General features: G+C 35.0%; 1 long non-coding RNA gene across 1 annotated transcript; it reads left to right on the plus strand.

Moving 5' to 3' along the window:
- Nucleotides 1-219: 219 nt before the first annotated feature.
- Nucleotides 220-7,616, plus strand: LOC141555227 (uncharacterized). Its single transcript, XR_012486102.1, has 3 exons — nucleotides 220-462; nucleotides 561-658; nucleotides 7,339-7,616. It is a non-coding gene; the product is annotated as an uncharacterized LOC141555227 (long non-coding RNA).
- The last annotated feature ends 6,753 nt before the right edge of the window (nucleotides 7,617-14,369 follow it).

Genomic DNA, 14,369 nt, shown 5'->3' on the forward strand with positions numbered 1-14,369 from the left:
CAGTTCAGATTGTGATTTCCTAAACTGGTTGAGAATCAACCTATTGTTTTTTAAATCAGACTTTTAAGATATTTGACGATCAGTTTGTAGATGGATGAGATTTTTTTATGGGCACTCCTGGGACCCTGGCTGAGACAATTCTGGGAGGAGAAATTCTGGCCTTGAGCCATCTTTGCAAGAAGAATTGCTTTATCAAAACACTCATCTCTTTTCTCTCCATTGCACTAGATTTAAAGACAGAGATAAAGCTGCATGACTTGGACACTCCTCAGGTTAAATAACATTAGTTATTTAATTTGGCTTGATTAAGAATTTTACTGTGAATTGCAATAGTTGTGTATTAAATTTTAATACTCTGTTGATCAATATCTATGGCCAATAAATAAAAGAATACTCCAGGCTCCAGGGAAGGTTCTCTCAATGAATTTCAGGTAATCAGAAGCTAATACTTCCTGAATTCAGGTAACTTGCATATTGTCCCATCTTTCTGGATTGGTCTTAATTGTCTTATCCTATCTTCTGCTAAACTGTTCTTTCATCATGTTTCCTATAATTCCCAGGTTCACAATGAGTCAATTAATGATGAGTCAATTTATGATGACAAATCTCGACTTTGTGTTTATGGTGCTTTTTGTTATTTTCTTTCCTGCTGAAACAGGTAAGGATAAGATTGACAAAAAATAAGTCTACCACTATCAAAGATGGGTCCTATTGGGCCCTCAATTTTTTTTTTTTAAACAACTACAACTTTGACTAGTCGTGGGTCTTCCTTAACCTTAAATTAGATTAAGAATAATGTCACCTTCCAATATTCTAAAGGACTATTTACTAAAACAGTATTCATTCAGGTAACCAAATGCTGCCTTTGTATCCAGCAGGTAGAAGGATAGGGAATACAGGGGTGATTGTAATTACATATTTAAAGGAATTTTAAAACAGCATGGGAAGAGAGGTCAAGGAAGAATGAGATATCTCTAATGTGGTTCCAATATCATATCATTAGTGTCAACTCTGATAAGATGACTCAAGCATTGACTTCAATTTTCCAGAATTGGAAAGCAAGCTCTAGCACCTACTAACACTCTGAATGAAAAGGTCACACCAACTAGTAAGTCAATGAACCTCCCTGGCCTTCGATTTCTTAATTCACTGATCAATTCCAAAGAGCATTATAAAGCTCAAAAGAGGACTTGTCTAAAGCAAAGAGAAAAAATATAAGGTTTGGTCTAGAACCTAGGAAGAGCATGAAGGAAGCCTATTTTTGTAAAGAAAACCTTGAATGTTGCAAACACTTGGTGTACTGTTCTTCTCTAGTATTTACTGATTGTTCCACTTAATTATTTAAGTACTGTGGGCTTCAGCCTTGTTAATTGTAAAAATGAAGTTAATAATGCTAATATCTTGTAACCTGCAATGAAAATTGACCATGTGTTATAGTTATGATAAATATACTTGTCTATAGACAAAGGTATGAAGAGAAATTTTTTTTATTATTCATAAGATTTAGACTCAACTAGCATTGTAACCTAGCTACTGTGATGGTAGATCTCACATTCTTTGACATCTGTTTTTCTTGTCCAAGGAAAATCAGATCTACAGTAGTAAGATTTAGGTCCAAATTAAAATTTTCTGGTCCTAAATTTCAGTATCTGTGCCATTTATTCCATTCTTTCTCCCCATTCTGGGTCTTCTATCTGAACTCACTTGGCATTATGTGTAATATTCTTCTCTAAAATATATTGTTTTCTGAGAGCAGGTTTCTTGAGGGGCTTCTGGAACAGCCTTTGTTCCAGTTCAGTGTAATCATTTCAAATTTCCTTTAAAGTCTTGTCTCCTTCCTTGGGCCTGGTTAGCTTTCTTAGAGTCCTATTTCTCTCCTTGATTTCAAGAGTTCCTGCCACTAGTCCTTTGCCTCTGCCAGCTTCTGCCTCTAGCTCCTTCCAAATGAACTTCTAGTGGGTTTGTCCCTTTTGATCCTGGCAGCTTCTCCTTATATGCCCCACACTGAGTATACACTATATCATTATATCACAAGGAAACCATTATTTGTTGTAGGATTAAATCAATGCTAAACTAGATTTAACCATTGTCTCCTCAATTCCACTTAGTATCTTGTTTCAAGTTCTGGTCCATAACATCTCCTTGTATGATCAGATCAATTATACTGAACCATGCTAAATTAGATAATTATTGTCTCTATCAATTCCACTGTCTTACTACCTTGTAAGAATCCTAACATCTCCTGATTTCTTTTGATTTTGAACGTAGGTGGTCATGACCTCCTTGACTTCTCAAGGAGGTGAGAACCCTAAAAAAGAAGGTCATCACACCTTCTTACTGCTCAAAAGAGTGAAAACCCTATAAAAAGGAGGTGGTCACACCCTCCCTGACTTCTCAGGAAGGGAGATGAAGACACCAAAGGAAATGGGAAATCAAATCAGATTAGCAGGCTTCTGAAGGGGCTCACTCTTAAAACAGGGATACAGAAATCCATCAATATGGGAGATATTACACATAATTACATAACTTACATAAGCACATAATAACATAATACAGGCTAGTAGTGATGTAACAAATAGCATGAATCAACATGAGGATTTATACATGTCCATAACTCCTAGAAATAGTCCAAAAATAATCTATTTTCCATTAGTTAATGTGCCAGGAATCCAATAATTCCTGCAAGCTTTGAAGTCCTGCAATAGTCTCATCAACAATTTTTCATCTCAAAGAATCCAATGATTCCTACAGATTTTATTCTTAGGTCTTCTCCTTTATTTCCAGATTTTTCTCTTTTTCTGTGTCTCCAGGTGCTCGTTGTCATCCATCTGTTTCCTTCTCCATCTGTTTCCTTCTCTGTCTGTAGAAATACAAACAAACCCTTTCTCCCAACCAGTTAACCTATCTAGTCCCTTCCATTTATCACTTTCTAAATCTCTCCACATCATCTGGTAGTTACATTGGAGCTGTTTGCACTGCAATTTTCCCCAATTGCAATCCCTTTCTGTTATCTGATTGCTTTTTGAATGATTGATCATGAAGTCCCTTTCTCCTTTCTGATTCTTTTGATGATTGGTCACATCAGAGTCTTGAACTTCTAAAGACTCTTGCCATGTAAACTTAGCTGCCATCATGCCCCACCTGTCTTTTGTATGATATCTTGGAGCTGGGCCCCATCTCTCATTTCCTTGAGTCAATCTACATTCTGAGGCCCAGTGGAAGCCCTTGAGGCATTTTGAACATGGGGTTTGGGGTTCTATTTTCTCACCCTGTCCTCTCACTATATCTCTATATCTAAACTGAATCCTCAGATGTCCTATTTTTCCACACTGAAAACACCGATGATTTTCTTTAGAAGTCCCTTTCTAAGAGGGACCTGTCTTCCCATGTTCATCATAGTCTGGATATAATAAGCACTTGTGCCCATTGTGGCACAGCATCTTATGATCTCCTTTAAAGGAGCATATATATATATATATATATATATATATATATATATATATATATATATATATATATATATATATATATATATATGTATATATATAATTCTATATAATTCTTCTGCAAACCTCATTAGGGTTTTCCATAGTCAGTTGTCCTATCATTGTTCTTCTAGCTGCATTTTCTCCAATGGTTCTTGTGACAGTTGTTTACAGACGTCCCACAAAATCAGCAAAGGGTTCATTGGGACCTTGCTCTATTTTTGTGAAGAGTTACCCTCAATCTTTCCCTGGGAGGGTACCACAAGCTTTTATAGCAGCAGTAGTAATTTATTCATACATTGGTATGGGATAATTAGTCTGTGCTGAATTCTCTGTATACTGACTTTCACCTGCTAATTGGTCAAAAGTGATTTGTACATTAACTCTAGTTTGCTTATTTCATTGAGCTTGAATCCTACATAATTCATGATACTCTGAAAGCCAAAACAAATTTTTTCCAGGTTCTAAACATGTCCTTGCTATGGATTTCCAATCACTGGGGGTTAGGATTTCATAAACCAAATTATCTAGTAACATCTTAACATAAGACGATGTAGCCCCATAAAGAGTGCAACCCTTTTTAAACCCTTATTTTTTTCCAAATCGAAAGTAGTGTATCTTCTTTTTTGACCTGAAGAGTCAAGTTCTTCAATCACAGGGTATGCATTTATTTTTAAATTAGATATATCCTGTCCTTCTCTCTTAGTCTTGACCAATGCCTTTTTGTAATCTTATTATAGGCTCCTTCATAGATGGTGCTAATTGTATTACTGTCTCTTCTCCCTTCTTCTCCCTCCACCCATGAAGGGTTAATTGAGGGAAGTAGGTCAGGGAATGTGAAATGATCTAATTTCTCCTGTTGTGTAGCTTCACTCTTAAAATTGTACTTACCTCCATTTTTATCTGATTCTTCATCCTTTTCACCAAGTTTATTTAAAATCTCCCTCCTGCACTTTCATCTTTTTCCTTATTCTATAATTTATATAATATCCTAAAGTGAGTTGTATTAAATTATATGTATTAAGTGTGCCTTTGGAAATTGAGTCAGGCCCATTTTCATTGTAGAATTGACACAGTTGCTCTCCTACTAATTTCCATTCCTCTAAATCCAATTCTTTTTCCATAGAGAACCAAGGAGATGTGTAATGTATAGATTCTAAAAGTTCAGTGATCTGCTTCCAAATTACAATCTAACTTTGGCTTTTCATAAGGTTGACAATGCTCTCTACACATTTTCCTTGAATTGGAAAAGAAGGCTGTTTTCTAAACATCTCTCCCATTTTAGCTGAAGTACTACCTTAGCCCTTTAACAAAGTTTCCTTGTCCGTTTTTGTACTCACCCTAATTTCTGGGTCAAGGAGACTTTTCCACTGAAATCAGGATCTTGTCTGTCCCACATTCGGGAGCCAAAATGTAATATTCTTCTCTAAAATATATTGTTTTCTGGGAGCAGGTTTCTTGAGGGGCTTCTGGAACAGCCTTCATTCCAGTTCAGTGTAATCACTTCAAATGTAGCCAGGAGTTGAAGTCCAAAATCCTTTATTTCCTTCAAAGTCTTGGGCCCGGTTAGCTTTTTCAGAGGCTTATTTCTCTCCTTGATTCTGAGAGTTCCTGCTTCTAATCCTTTGCCTCTGCCAGCTTTTGCCTCTAACTCCCTCTGAATGAACTTGTCCCTCCTGGCCCTGACAGCTCCTCCTTATATACCCCACATTGAGTATACACCAATCATTCTATCACTAGGAAACCATTAATTTGTAGGATTAAATCAATGCTAAACTAGATTTAACCACTGTCTCCTCAATTCCACACAGCACCTTGTTTAAAGTTCTGGTCCATAACATCTCCTTGTAGAATCAAATTAACCATAGTGAGCCATGCTAAATAAGATAATTATTGTCTCTATCAATTCCACTGACTTAATACCTTATGAGAATCCTAACAACTATGGAATTAGGGCTCTATTTTATGTTATTTTCCCCCTAAGTCCAGATTATTCTTATAGTGGGAGAGAAGGTAGCAGCATTGGTCCTTGAGCTGGTAGAAACCTTCTCTGAGAAGCTTACTAGTCAAAAAGCACTCTGTTTTAAAAAAGAAGTCTAGAAGATGAGGGTTACATTTAGGAGAAATGAAAACAATAGTATCATGCCTTTAGACATGGAAGGCTTTTTGTGTTTGTTTGTTTTGAAGAAATGAGTAGGAGGAAGGTGAGGAACCATTTCCTGATGCTTCTTAAATCTCATGATATAGAACTTAGTGTCAATATCAAGGATAAACATTTCATTCAATAAACAAGTGTTTTTAAATAGTATTTTATTTTTCCCCAATTGTATCAAGAAAATTATTACCATTTATTTTTACAAGATTTTGAATTCCAAATGTTCCCCCTCTCTCCCCTTCCCACTTGAAAACCTGGTAGACAATATGACATGATTTTACATGTGATATCACATAGAACATATTTCCATGTTAGTCACAGTTATGAAAGAAAAAACGGATCAAATGAGAAAAAAAGAATAATATAAGTGAAAAAAATTGCTTCAATCAGCTTATAGAGTCTGTTGCATCTTTATCTGGATAAACATAGTATTTTCCTGGGGCAGCAGTAAATAAAACACTGGTACAGGAGTCAGGAAGACCTGACTTCAAATCTGTCCTCAGACACTTAACAGTAGCTGTGCGATCCTGGGAAAGTCATTGAATTCCAAGTGCCATGTACATGCAAAATTAATTTTAAAAAGAAGATAATTTTTTTTCCTTTATAAGTAGATTTGGAAGCTAGTCCCCTGTATCCCCTCATGATACTAAATGAAATATCAGATCACATACTATACTTTGTCCGTACCTTTTCTAAGAAGATTTTCTTCCAGGAACTTTCCTGATCAAGTCAGAAATGATTTTTTTTTTTTTATCAAGACTTTGGGATGCTGGTTTTTTTTTTTTTTTTTTTTTTACAAGAACAACATGGTACTTTATTTTTTTAAAAATCATTTGTCTTTATTGCAACCAAATTGCAACATTCCTCACTCTAAAAGGAATAAGGCTTTTTTTTTTTCATGCATAGCTCCCTACAGTCAAGCAAATAGTGCCTTAAACATCAATTCATGCTTAAATATTTATTGTGTCTTCTCCTTTCCAATGATAGTGAATACAAAGGAAATTGCGAAATATGAGATTCTGTTGGGGATGGCAATGTAGACATGCATTACATATATCTGTGTATATATGTATGTATATATGCATGTATGTGTGTATGTATATACATATGACAAAATAAATCCAGTGGTAATGGCAGTTGAACAGGGAACTAGAATGTTGAGGAATTTGAATAGCTTACAGGTAGATGGTACTTGAATCTTGAATTTTGCTGAATCCTGAAGTAAAATTAGGATTTCTGAAAGGTCAAGGTGAAGCGATTACTAAAACAAACAAATAAATAAATAATCAAATAAATAAATAAATAAATAATGAATTATGTACTTAAGTTGGAAATATATCTTCATAAGATGGTCAAAGGGAAGAATCTGGTTTTAATCTTCAAAGCCAGGGAAGTTTCCTGAGGAGGAGAGAGACGTGATAATACACATACTTTGACAATGAAAAAAATAAGCCCAGTCACTATCCCAATGTGATTCTAAAAACAACTTTGTGACTTTTTAAATTTGGATAGGATGATTATAATTTTTTGAAAAAGGAAATTGACTCAAAGAGTTGAGATAATTTTCACGAGGTAAGAAAGCTAAGAAATGTTAATGTTGGAATTGTAAACCAGTTATATTATCAATTACCAAGTTTTCTCCATTGTATTACACTATTGCTAAACAATAATTCTGAAATAGTGTTTTTTTTCCCACAGGATTTAATCCAAATAATGACATTTACCAGTGTATGATTAACAGAGGTAGATGTGTCAGAGGATCTTGTAGTATGTTATCAATCATTGGTACCTGTGCTAATGAATTCTTATGCTGCAAGGATGAAATATAAAGAGAAAACACTGGTCTGTGGAGGCTTTGGGGAAATGGAAATGTATAAAGGTAGAAGACTGGATGAAATTCATGGAATTCAATATTCTTATTTTACCAAAGAGAACCCCATTTTAAAATCATACTTGAAATAAAAATGATTCCTGGATTTGTGTCCATTTAATGAGATAAAATGTCTATTAAAAACAATAATAAAATGTATATTCTTTAGTATGGAGAAGAGTATGGATAGAGAATTTACAATGAAGCCAAGAAAATCTGAGGTCCCATCTCTGACACATAGTAGAAGTGAAATCCCAGAGAAATGATCACTTTTTCCATGTTAGAGACAACTCTCTATGACATTAAGTCACAAATAACTGCCAACTTGTTAGCAGAAGGAATTTCCTCACCTGGAAGCTGCCTATACTGATGAAATCCCAGGCTAATTTTGTCTCTATATTTTACTCAACATTTCAATCAGATTCAGATTTTCCAGAACGCTTCTTCCACTGATAAGTTATATTCTCTTTGCAATTATGTATATGGTCTTTAAGAATATTCTAACCCAAAAAATCACCTCTAGCAAGCTAGTCCTATAGCAATGTACATCTTCAACTTAAACATGGGTAATGGAAAAGGGGAATCACATAGTCCATCACTAAATGTAGTCAAAGACTTTGTGATATGGTGTGATATTCCAGAACTTGTACTATGCTCAAAAGCTTTCAATGTCCAATGTCACCTTTATATCATAATAAGTTATCAGAGCAAAAAAAAAAAAAAAAAAAAAAAAAAAAAAAAGGAGGTAGAGCTTGATATTGAAAACAGGAAAAAATGAAGAAAAAGTACTGTAAACTAATCTCATCTATGAGTTTCAAAGTAAAGATTTTCAACAAAAGTTGGCAAAAGGACTACAACATTTAAAAATATATAGTCACTATAATAAAATTGTATTAACTTAGGACTTCAAGGATGTTTTAATATTAAGAAAAAAGTGAGCATGTTTTGAATATTTCAATATTTAAGTGATCATAAAACAATTAAAAACTTATGAATAAACACAGAAAGAGCTTTGTGAAAATTTTAAATTTTGTTTAAAAGCATAAGCTTGAAAAGGCCTTTAATATGGGTGGGGGAAAGTATGCATCTATAAAAAAAGATGGTTTCTTCTGGAATAACAAAACACTTGAAGATTTTCCTCTAAGAACTTAGGGCACTTGGTGGAAGAAGATGTCTTCTCTCTCCTCATTATTGGCTGATATAGCTCTGGAAGTGGTAGGTAGAACAGTCAGATTAAAGCAAGATAATTAAGATACATAAAAATAAACAAAGGACATACAAAATTATATTTTGGCAGATGACATAATTTGGAAAATTTAAAAAGTAAATTAAACTGATATATAAGTTCACTTAAATATTGGGAGATAAAATAAATCAACAGAAATCGTTGGCATTTTAATAGAAGACTAATAAAAAAACTCAGAATGAGTGAGAGAAATCTATCAAATTAATTACAAATTGCATAAAAATATCTGCGTTTTGATCTATGAAGGATCATTCAAGATTTCTACATATAAAGGGCTAGAACTGAGCAGATGCACTTAAGGTAAGATAACCTAGCACTTAAGGCTAATTACCAATTGGACAATTCTCCATTAACATAAGCTTGGAGGATGACCCTACTCAACTCTGTGCTGGCTAGATCTGTGGGTGTGGACAAAGGAGGGGAGGAGAGATCAGAGGTAGAGTAGGACAAGAAGGGTCATTCTTTGGTGGTGGAGAGAGAGAAAATTGGTTTGGAGATTCCTATGTCTGACAGGGACCCCAAAAGACCAAGAATAAAGACTTTTGCTAATCTTGACTCTGGCTGATTCTTAGATATCCAGGGTATTAACGCGGTCACAACACTACATAAACTTGTATGCTGTCTTTTCAATATGAAATCACTTACAAAATGAGCTATTATAAATTCTGTAATAAAGGATAAGAGATGCCTCCTTTGAGTGTGGGGAGAATGAAAGTATTACTTAAATAAACTTAGAAGCTGAGAGCTATACCAACCAAAGAGTCAAGAACCGCTGGATGCATGTCCTCATTATATCATATTTATACTCTGGAAAGAACCTACAATATGTCTTACTACACTTCTGTATATCCTTCTTTCAGCTGCCAAAAAGATATAATGACCATGTCATTTCCAAACTTAATAAATTCCTATGTCTCCCTATTATCTCTAGAGTTTTATGTCAATTCTCTCTTTGTCTTTCAAACCTTCTTAAAACTGATTTTCTGTATTTCTTATTCTTTTCTACCCTCTACACATTCTACAATTCACTCTTTTTGATGTTCTTCACACACAATATTCCATGATTTGTCTCTGACTTTTCACTTGTATTTCATGCCTATAATACTCTCTTCACCTTCAACTTGTCTCCACAATTTCATTCAAGACAGAGCAGAGATCCTACTTTCTAAGTGATAACTTGCCCAACTCTATGCCCTCATCTCTAATGCTGCATCTTCCTCTGAGATGATCTGACATAATCTTGCATGTATCTTACACAAAATCTCAGTAGATTTTGAGTTCTTCAAAAGCAAGCACTTTTCTCTAGCTATTATTCCATCCTCAGCATAGTACAGGGTGCATAATATTATATTTAGGATAGCTTTTTATTGACTAAACATAGGCATGGGTAATTCTTCAACCCTGACCCATGCAAAAACTTCTGCTCCAAAAACTTTTCCCCTGCCTTCCTTCACCTCTTCCCCTAGATGGCAGCTAGTCACATGCATGCTAAATATGCTAAAGTATATGTTAAATACAAAATATGTATACAAATTTATATAGTTATCTTGTTGTACAAATTAAATAGGAGTGAAAAAGACTGAACAATAACATATATCCCTATCAATACAAACAAATTCTGTGGAGATAGGGGAAGTGAGCACACATGGACAACTGCTTAAAAGGTTCACAAGTTTAGAAACCTAGGTTTCTAGAATCCTGGCTCTGAATCTCCTCCAGCTCTTATCGTTCTCCAGGCCGATCTGCTCTCTGGGACCAGTGCTATCTCTTTTATCCTCCCAGAGAATGGGCGTGGGATAATGCAAGGGCTTCTGGGAAGAACCACCCCAGCCAATGAGCTTGCCCCCTCTATCAAGTCAACCTGAGTTCTCACCTTGTAAGAATCCAGAAAACCTGAATTCTCACCTTGTCACTGTCCAGACAACCTGAGTTCTCACTTAGTAATCCTAACAGTTCACAAGTTTAGAAACCTAGGTTTCTAGAGGAACTTGTGACTAAACTGCCCACATGTCAAGCATCTATTGTAGGAACCATTCTCTCACTTGTACCCTCTCTAACACTTCAATCTCTTACAGCAGCAAGACTCTTCTATCTTACAAATTGGCTACAAAAGGAGTGTTATGCTTTCTAAGTAAAAAGGAGCATCTCTTTCACTAATGAAACCTGAAACGTAAGCTTGAAGTGGGCAGCTTCTCATGTGTGTTCCCTTGATTTAACCTTAAAGCAGAGTTAAGTTCTTTCAATATCTTCTTAAGCTTAAGAATTGCAGAACTCCTCAGATCTGTTCTCCAGGCAATGTAACAAAGTCCTGACAATTCTTATCACAAGAGAAAGTAGAATTCTGCTTTGTCCAGCAACTAACCAGAAGTTGTAGGACTTTCATCGAATTAAAACAGCATCGACATCGATGAGTAGTTTTGTCTGTACTCAGAATTGTCACTTAGATGGTACTGGAGAGTAATAAGAACTTTTCAAGCTCTTCCCTGAAAAGGAGTCTGCTTTCTCAAGTAGTTCTTAGAAATCCTAGGTCATGTCTCTCAAAGCAGCTCCAGGGGCTGATCCAGAATGTTGCTTGTTTCAGTCCAGAGCAGCTGCTCTTTTTTGGAAGAATATCTGCTGGGATACCTTTGATGCCCTCTCTCTTTGTCACTATCTTCTCTCTTCATATGGAAGATGTTTTCTCATTTTTCCCTTAGGTTTTTCACTTAGCTTCAAATGCTTTGTATCAAGCTTCTAACTTGTGTGACTTCTAACCTATCAAGTAAGGTTAAAGTAAGGATTGTTAAATCTACCTAATTCTGTCACATTAAATTTCTGTGAATATCTAGCAACATCAGGTTTAACATAATCAGTGTGTGATTTTCCCAATTTCCCAATCCTTTCTTGGAATTATATTTTTCCAGCTATCAGAAAGAAGTGAAAGCCTGAAAACACACATACACACACACACACACACACACGCACACACACACATATATGTATATGTATATGTACATGAAGAAGGTATAATAAAATATTTATGTTTCTGTGTGTGAAGTATCTACTATGTGCCAGACACTCTGCTAACCATTGCTGATATAAAAATGAAGCAAAATATGATCTCTTCCCTCAAGGACCTCATAGAACAATGAAGAAAACCATATGGGAAAAACATGGGAGAAAATGCCTAGAAATGAGAGATGGAGTATTTTATTCATTGAATAGCAAGGAGACTAGCTTCATTGGATCAAAAAGAATTAAGATATAAAGAAACTGGAAAAGTAGAAGAGCAAGGTGAAATTTTAAAGGGTTTTGAATACCAAAAAGACAAAATTATATTTGATTGGGGATATGATCATGAATACTAGTATTTAGTGATAAAGGTAGTGAAATGGTCAGAACTATATGCTTTAGGAAAATCACTTTGATATTTGAGTGAAGGATTGGAATAGGGAGACACGAGGCAACTGGCAAACCTATTAGATGATGGTGAAATGATTAGGTGATAAGTGTCTCAAATAGCACGGTAGCAAGTATCAAAAAGATGATGTCTAGAATGAATCTTACAGATGTTGAAAAGTTAAAAGTCAATGTTTTCCTCATACATTGAATATGGGTTTATAAGATATAATAGGGAGCTGAGAACATTGGAATGATAGGGATAATCTCTGCAATAACAAAGTTGGGTTGGGGGGGATGGAGAGAGACTGAATTTATCCTTGTTGAATTTGAGATGTCTACTGGATATCCAGGTTGAAATTTTTGAATAATAGATCAAGATGGATGACTGGAGGGCAACAGAACGGTTAGGGCCGAATAGGTCGATTTGGGAACAATTAACAAAGAATCAAGAATTAAATACATGGGATCTGAGGTGATTATTACTTGAAATAGTATAGAGTAAGAAGATAAAAGGGTTCAGGATAAAGTACTCTGGGAAATCTACTTATGGAATACTAGAACTATTGAATTGGAACCCAGACAAAGAAGATTAAGAAAAGTACAACTTGATAGGTACATTTGTATCAATATTTATATATAATATATGGACAGAACCTCTAATTTCCCCAGTGTGGAAGTTTTCAGAATTTAGAGAGTTGTTTTGACTTGCCTAGGTTAAAAAAGCAATTATATGTCAGGAGAGAAACTTCAAGTTCCCAGTATCAATGCTCTTTTTTTCTAAATTGGGAGAGAGAATTAATAACTGGGCAACAATAGGAAGATATGATAGAGTAGGGCCTTTGAGCTAAAAGACTGTGGTACATGAAGGTAAGAGGTAAAGAATAGTTTGTTCTAGACATGAGAATCCTCCTGTGTGAATGCATAAAGAGGGATAGTAGAGAACTAATTTTAAGGAATATATAGTAAATTCAGGTTACTGGATTCATGTAGTACCATTGTGTAAAATAAGATTGGAAAAGTCTTTAGGAGCCTAGTAATGGAAGACCTTAAGTGCCAGGCAAAGGAACTTAATTATGAGTCAATACGGAGAGAATGTCTGAAGGTTTTTCAGCAGAGAAAGGATATGGTCATCCATGTTTCAAGAATTTTTCTTTGACAGCAATTTAGAAGATGGATTGGAGAGAGAAGACCCTGAAGCATGAAGACTATTAGTAAGATTGTTAGAAAAAACACACTCACAAACTCTTGTGTATATATATTTATGTAAATATATATGTAGATTAGAATATATTTTTCTTATGCAGCAGCAACATTTTACTCTAGTAACTTATTTGCTTTGTTCTAGATTATATTTTCAGTCCACCGAGGAGAAGTGTTCCTTCTCATCTCAGAAACATTTTTTTTGCAAAGGAAGAATCCAATCTCAAGGAACTCCAGTGAGGTAAAGGGCATGATTTAAAGATCCTGAAGAGATTAGTTCATTGGGAGCCACTATTATGACCTTACACACACAGAATTCTCACATGTAAAACTTACCAAATGAGAAGAGTCTCCTTACCTAGTCTTTTGTCTAATAAATAAAATGATCACTACCTAAGAAAATGTTTGCTTGTAAGAGATGAATCTTTGACCCATCAGAAAGGATGAGAAATTTCTGAGGGCACATAGTCTGAGCCCAAGTAAAATCAATCAGTAAATTAATCAAAAAATATTTAAATGTCTCCTTGGTCATCACAATGTTAGGTGCATCCATTTTCTCTCCTCTCACTCTGTCTTCAAGTCTTGTGTCATATTGCTTCTAATCTAATCATTTGCCTAAGTTTGTTTGCTCCAAAATTACCAGACCTATTTTAATTGAAACATTATCCTTGGTTACTATCCATTTTCTATTATTTCTTATACATGCCTCAAATGCTCACCCCTCTTCTCATGTCTGTCTCCTGGATTGTTTTAAAAATCAGCTCCAATCTCAACTTCTGTAGGAGGTCTTTTCTTCATTCCTCTTCACATTGACCTTCCTGCTATTGTCTTCCTCTCAGAGATAATCTATCAATTCCCTATTTGTAAAATGTCTAGCCGAGTGCCTGGGACATGATAGGCATTGGAAAAGTTCTCTTATCTTAAATATTTCCTTTATTACTTATCCACTGTTCTCTAAGTTACCCACTGCTATACAAACATAGGGAAATATTTAATCTTCTGCCATTGCTTATAAACTTCTTTTTTTTTTCC

The sequence above is a fragment of the Sminthopsis crassicaudata genome, chromosome 2, assembly GCF_048593235.1.
Source record: "Sminthopsis crassicaudata isolate SCR6 chromosome 2, ASM4859323v1, whole genome shotgun sequence".
Classification (NCBI taxonomy): domain Eukaryota; kingdom Metazoa; phylum Chordata; class Mammalia; order Dasyuromorphia; family Dasyuridae; genus Sminthopsis; species Sminthopsis crassicaudata.